Here is a 6,447-nt window from a genome sequence, read left to right as displayed (position 1 = left end):
CTGGCAGGGATCTGACAATTTGTAAACTCCATAACAGGAGTTTGTGCTGGGTCTGTTTCCATAAACCTGTGAAAATGTCAATCAGAAGCAAAAGATGGATTTTAAAAATCTGTTCATTAGGACAAGCAAATTATTTCTTCCTCAATGACCTTCTAAAATGGGACAAATCGAATATATTTTAAAACCCTGTTCTGCCTACTCCTAAGGAATCCACTTCTATTTTGTTCTTTTAGCAAAGTGGTTGGTTGGCTTGCAAGTTCTTTTTTTCACATAACTTGGTATTAAGTTATGTAGATAAATAGACACTGATGCCACAGCATGGTTAGTCCAATCAGTGATTAGCCTATTCCCACATGCATACCTTTCTGGCAGCATGTTGACACACTAAGGAGATTAGAATCATCAATTGGAAAACACAAAGGTCTCACTTTTTCTCCAAAAGGTGTCCTTCCTCAGAAATGATTGAGGTTTTATGACATCTCTAAACATTTCCCATTTACCAGAAACAGGGCAGTGAGTGAAACTTGAGCTGGGGCTGTAAAAAAGCAGATGTCCATGGAATGGCAGCAAAGGGGTTTTTTGTGTGTGTGTGTATCTCTTTGCCACCACCTTCTGATTGTTGGAGCTCAGTCAGCACTGGTTTTAGGAACTGCAGCAAATTAATATTTTAGAGGTAAGTTATGTGCTATTAGGACTGACAATGATTTTGAATAATAGGGCAGTTTGCTTTCTCAAGCACTATTTACCCCAGGGAGAGAAATATTGTAAAACTATGTAGACAGGGGAAAGATTTGGATGAATCTTATTGGGTCTGATAACAAACTTTTAAAAAAGAAAATAATGACAATGGGAGATTTCACTCAGCCAAGAGTCAAGAGATTCCCAAAATGTTATCCTCTCTTGGCATCGTCATTTGTTAGAAGCTCAAAGAAGGAACAAAGGGAGTCTGCTATATCACACATAAACCTTACCAACAGGAAGGAATTACTTGAAGAAGTGATGGTGACCAGAAATGAGAGATATGGTTCTTGTTATCCTTGAGCTTGTGCTATCAAAGATAGAGAAAAATATTTGCATACTAGATTTCAGAAAAGTGGATTTTGGTGAAGTCATCCAATGGCTTGACATTCTGAAGGGGAAAACTTTCTGTAAAGGGTGAGGAATTCTGAAAAATGGGTATTGAAGGTCTAATTGCAAACAGTGGAAATTAAAATGGGAGAGATCTAAAGACACCAGTGTAGATAAACACAGGGTTTGCAAAAGGCTGAAAAGAAAAAATAGAAAATAGCAGGGATGTATAACCAAAGAAGGAAACAAGAAGTTGGCAGAAACTAAAGCACAGAATGAGTTGAGCCTTAACATACCATTACATAATCATGCAAATACCCCAATTATATGCTTGTGTCAGAACATTTGACACATGTATGTAAATTTCAGCATTTGAGTGATTATGTAATTATACAGGGCATCATTCCCTTGGCCCAACCCTTCAGATGTAATTGAATGTGAGAATGACCTTGGGAGACAGGAGGGAGAGCTTTTCTTCTGGAGAATAAAAGATGGGAGAACCCAAGACTCTCTTTAATGTTACTTTAGTATAAAGATAGTTCTAGTACTCTCCTAATTGTGCTTCTGGTCTGTATTACCTTGCAAAGCTTATAGATGTCTATGGTAGATGGGGCTTGTCACAAATAAGTCACACTAACCATATCTTATTTTTTGACAGAGTTACCAGGAAAACACAATGGACAGAGTATTTAAACCTCTGCAAAACATTTGAGTTAGTCTCTGTCTCTCTTAACTGTAGCAAGAGGGCAATAGGAAATCAGTTCTGAAGCCATTGCAAGAAAACTGCATGGTCTTGTCTATGTACCAACCAGGAATCAAGATTAACTCTGAGATACAAAAAGAAGAGAGGATTAGATGACATAATTGTATTGGCTTAAATGACTGCACCCAGAGCGTGCTCATAAATTGCTCCACATCAGTTCAAAAGTTGTATCAAATGACAAAATCCTGGGACTTGTGTTGTTTTAACATTTCTATTGATGACCTGGATGAAGAGACTGATGAGATAATTACCAAAATGGCAAGATAAAATTCATAAAGATCTAGACAAACTTAAGCAATGAGCCAAAATGAATGTAATATTTAACAGGAAGAAAAATATAAAGTTCTACATCAAAGGCAGTGGGGAGGAAAGGCAAAAGTACATAGGAGAGACCTGGCCAAAAAAAACTTGACAAAACAATCTAGGTACTGTAATTAGGTAAATTGAATTGGATGAACAGCAATGAGCATCAAGTCCATATCATAATTGTCTCATTTGGTTGTGTCTTGGAATAGTGTTTGGAATAGCGTTTCTACTTCTCGGCACTGCAGTTCTCAACAGTAGCGGGGAGAACCCTAGAGTTTAGAAGACAATACCAAGAGTAAGGGGACCGGAAACCAAGTCCTATGAAGAACAGATAGAGGAACTGGGATTATTGGCCTGAAGAAAAGACTGAGAAGAGATGCAATGGCGATCTCCAGGTGTCCAGAGGTCTATGAAAAGAAGGCAGAATCAGACAGGACCAGAGCCAGTGGGGAGCTGAAACAACAGGGAAGTAGATTTCATGTTAAATATTAAGAATAACTTTCCTGGTGGTAGTTGCTGTCCAATCAATGGAATAGTTTAGCAACTACAAATAGTCATTTGTCCAAAATGCTTTAGTTAGGTGGTCCTGCACTGAGCAGGGAATTTCACTGGATGATTTAAGTTCTTTCCAATTCTTGATTCTGTTAGTAGACGTATGATGTCTATGCTAGGTGTTCCCAAGCAGAGGTGGTATTCAGCAGGTTCTGACCAGTTCTGGAGAACCAGTAGTGGAAATTTTGAGTAGTTCAGAGAACTGGCAAATATCACCTCTGACTGGCCCCGCCCCCATCGATTCTCTGCCTCCCGAGTCCCAGCTGATCAGTTGGGTCTTCTTTTGTTGCCCTGCAGAGGAGAATGGTGTGGAAAGCAGGTTAGTGGAGTGGGAAGGGAATGGGATTTTGCAGTATCCTTCTCCTGCCATGCCCACCAGGCCACTCCCACCAAGCCACTCCTACTGAACCGGTAGTAAAAACAAACAAACACTGTTCCCAAGGTATTACTATATGGAATTAAGCTATATGGAGTTAGCTTAACCCTTTTTGTGGCTGGACATGCTGGAGTTACATTTCATTACTGGGGAAAGGGAAGTTAAATGATTGGAGCATTTCACCTATTTTGGTACCTCCCGTTAATTCATTTAAGTGGATTGCGAGATCATAGTCGTAGTCACCCATCAGTTTTACACCCAGAGAGAATTATGTATTCTAGGTAAATAGTATAACTATTTTCTGAGACATATAACAAATTTAGAAGAAACCATGGGCCCATTGATCCAGAAAATTTTAGCGAAATTTCCTTTGGAACACAGCCCAAATCAAAACAAAAAGCATCACTCACACTCAGCCTTTCCGCAGAAGTTGCAGCTGTTGGTCCTCCCTTTTGACTTGGGAAGCGGCCACCAATCATTTTTGCTTCTTGATCTTAGTGTATTGTGGTCTAGAAGCAGATTTTTGTTATGTCCTGCTCCCAACCTGTGGCATGACTAACAAAATTGATGTGCTGGTCCATCTTTTAAAGAAAGGGGGTATACAAGTGCCCTTGACTCATTTTCAAGGTGTTAGCAATATCACAATCACAACTGTGATGCAATGAATTAACTTCCAATCAGTGGGGGCAGCTTTAATGAAAAGCCCCTATCAGTTTGTCCTCATTACACAACTATGCATCAAGAATACAGAATTTGTTTGGCTATCACCCTCCTCACTTTCTTCAAGAGCCTGAAGACGTGGTTCTATCAGTTGGCCTGAGGTCCCCAATGGAGGAATATCACACTAGCCATCTCCCCACTCCTGTATCCCCATCTCCCTGCTTCCTTCCTTTGCAGCATTTATAACTTGTATTTTATTCCAATTTTAATGCAATTTTCACACACACACACACACACACATTTTAATGTTGTAAACCACCCAATCACCTTGTGAGATGGACAACAAATTAATAAAATTTAAAAATGTTAAATTTAATAAATACATGTTTACATTTCTCATTTAATTACACCAATTCCAATATTAGACAATGAGACGTACCTATGCCAGAGGTAGTTAGGCAGTTGTGTAAAAATGCTGTAAATTAATAATGCTTTCAGAAATAAGTGTTAATAGCATAAATTAACAAAATGGAAAGTAAATGAACAGAAGAGAAATCCAAATCTAATCAAAATTTGGTATGACCACCTTTTACCTTCAAAATAGCTTCAATTCTTCTGGGTACATTTGCAGTTTTTGAAGGAACTCAGCAAAGTTCCCTCAAGGTTGTTCCAAACATCTTGGAGAACCACAGATATTCCGTGTTGCCTCAAATCCTTCGGTCTCTTCATGTAATCCTACAGTCTCACTGATATTGAGATCAGGTCTCTGTGGGGCCAAACTATCACTTCCAGAATTTGTTCTTTACGCTGTAGTTCTTAATGACATTGGCTCTATATTGTCCTGTTGCAGAATTTGGTGCCAATCATACGCCTCCTTAATAGATGACATGGTGGATAATTATCTGCCTGTATTTCTCAGCATTGACAACACCATTGATCCTGACTAAATCGACAGTGAAACTCAAAAAATTAGAATATCGTGCAAAAGTTCATTTATTTCAGTAATGCAACTTAAAAGATGAACCTAATATATGAGATAGACTCATTACATGCAAAGCAAGATAGTTCAAGCCATGATTTGTCATAATTGTGATGATTATGGCTTACAGCTCATGAAAACCCCAAATCCACAATCTCAGAAAATTAGAATATTACATGCAATCAATAAAACAAGGATTGTACACAGAACAATATCGGACCTCTGAAAAGTATAAGCATGCATATGTACTCAGTACTTGGTTTGGGCCCCTTTTGCAGCAATTACTGCCTCAATGCGGTGTGGCATGGAAGCTATCAGCCTGTGGCACTGCTGAGGTGTTATAGAAGACCAGGATGCTTCAATAGTGGCCTTCAGCACTTCTGCATTGTTCAGTCTCATGTCTCTCATCCTTCTCTTGACAATGCCCCATAGATTCTCTATGGGGTTCAGGTCAGGCGACTTTGCTGGCCAATCAAGCACAGTAATCCCACAGTCACTGAACCAGGTTTTGGTGTTTTTGGCAGTTTGGGCAGGTGCCAAGTCCTGCTGGAAAATGAAGTCAGCATCCCCATAAAGCTTGTCTGCGGAAGGAAGCATGAAGTGCTCCAAAATCTCCTGGTAGACGGCTACGTTGACCCTGGACTTAATGAAGCACAGTGGACCAACAGCAGCAGATGACATGGCTCCCCAAATCACTTCACATTGGACTTCAAGCATTTTGCAGTGTGTGCCTCTCCATTCTTCCTCCAGACTCTGGGTCCTTGGTTTCCAAATGAGATGCAAAAGTTGCTCTCATCAGAAAAGAGGACTTTGGACCACTGAGCAAGACCAGTTCTGTTTTTCTTTAGCCCAGGTAAGACGCTTCTGACGTTGTTTGTTGTTCAGGAGCGGCTTGACAAGAGGAATACGACATTTGAAGCCCATGTCCAGAATCCGTCTGTGTGTGGTGGCTCTTGATGCACTGACTCCAGCCTCAGTCCACTCCCTGTGAAAGTCCCCAACACTTTTGAATGGCCTTTTCCTGACAATCCTCTCCAGGCTGCGGTCACCTTTTTCTTGGACACTTTTCCCTTCCACATAACTTTCTATTAATGTGCTTTGATACAGCACTTTGGGAACATCCAACTTCTTTTGCAATTACCTTTTGCTGTTTTCCCTCCTTATGGAGGCTGTCAATGATGGTTTTCTGCACAATTGTCAGGTCAGCAGTCTTTCCCATGATTGTGCTTCCTACTGAACCAGACTGAGACCATTTAACGTTCAGGAACCGTTTGCAGGTGTTACAGCTTAATTAGCTGATTAGAGTGGGACACTTTGAGCCTAAATATTGAACCTTTTCACAATGTTCTAATTTTCTGAGATTGTAGATTTCAGGTTTTCATGAGCTGTAAGCCATAATCATCTCAATTATGACACATCACAGCTTGAACTATCTTGCTTTGCATGTAATGAGTCTATCTCATATATTAAGTTCACCTTTTAAGTTGCATTACTGAAATAAAGAACTTTTGCACAATATTCTAATTTTTTTGAGTTTCACCTGTATAACTCCATTTGCAGAAATGCAGCCCCAAACTTGCAAGGAACCTCCACCATGCTTCATTGTTGCCTGTGGAGACTCATTGTACCGCTCTTTAGCAAACTGCCTCCTGCTACAGCCACATCTTTCATATTTTGACTCGTCCAGAGCATATTGCCATTCTTCTGCACCCAAGCTCGTTTTCCTTGTCATTTAGTCTCATT

The sequence above is a fragment of the Notechis scutatus genome, chromosome 1, assembly GCF_049901735.1.
Source record: "Notechis scutatus isolate UNSWTSFEM ecotype Mainland chromosome 1, rNotScu1.2, whole genome shotgun sequence".
NCBI classification, from domain to species: Eukaryota; Metazoa; Chordata; class Lepidosauria; order Squamata; family Elapidae; genus Notechis; species Notechis scutatus.
The sequence above is the reverse complement of the archived record's forward strand: the minus strand, read 5'-3'. Positions refer to the sequence as shown.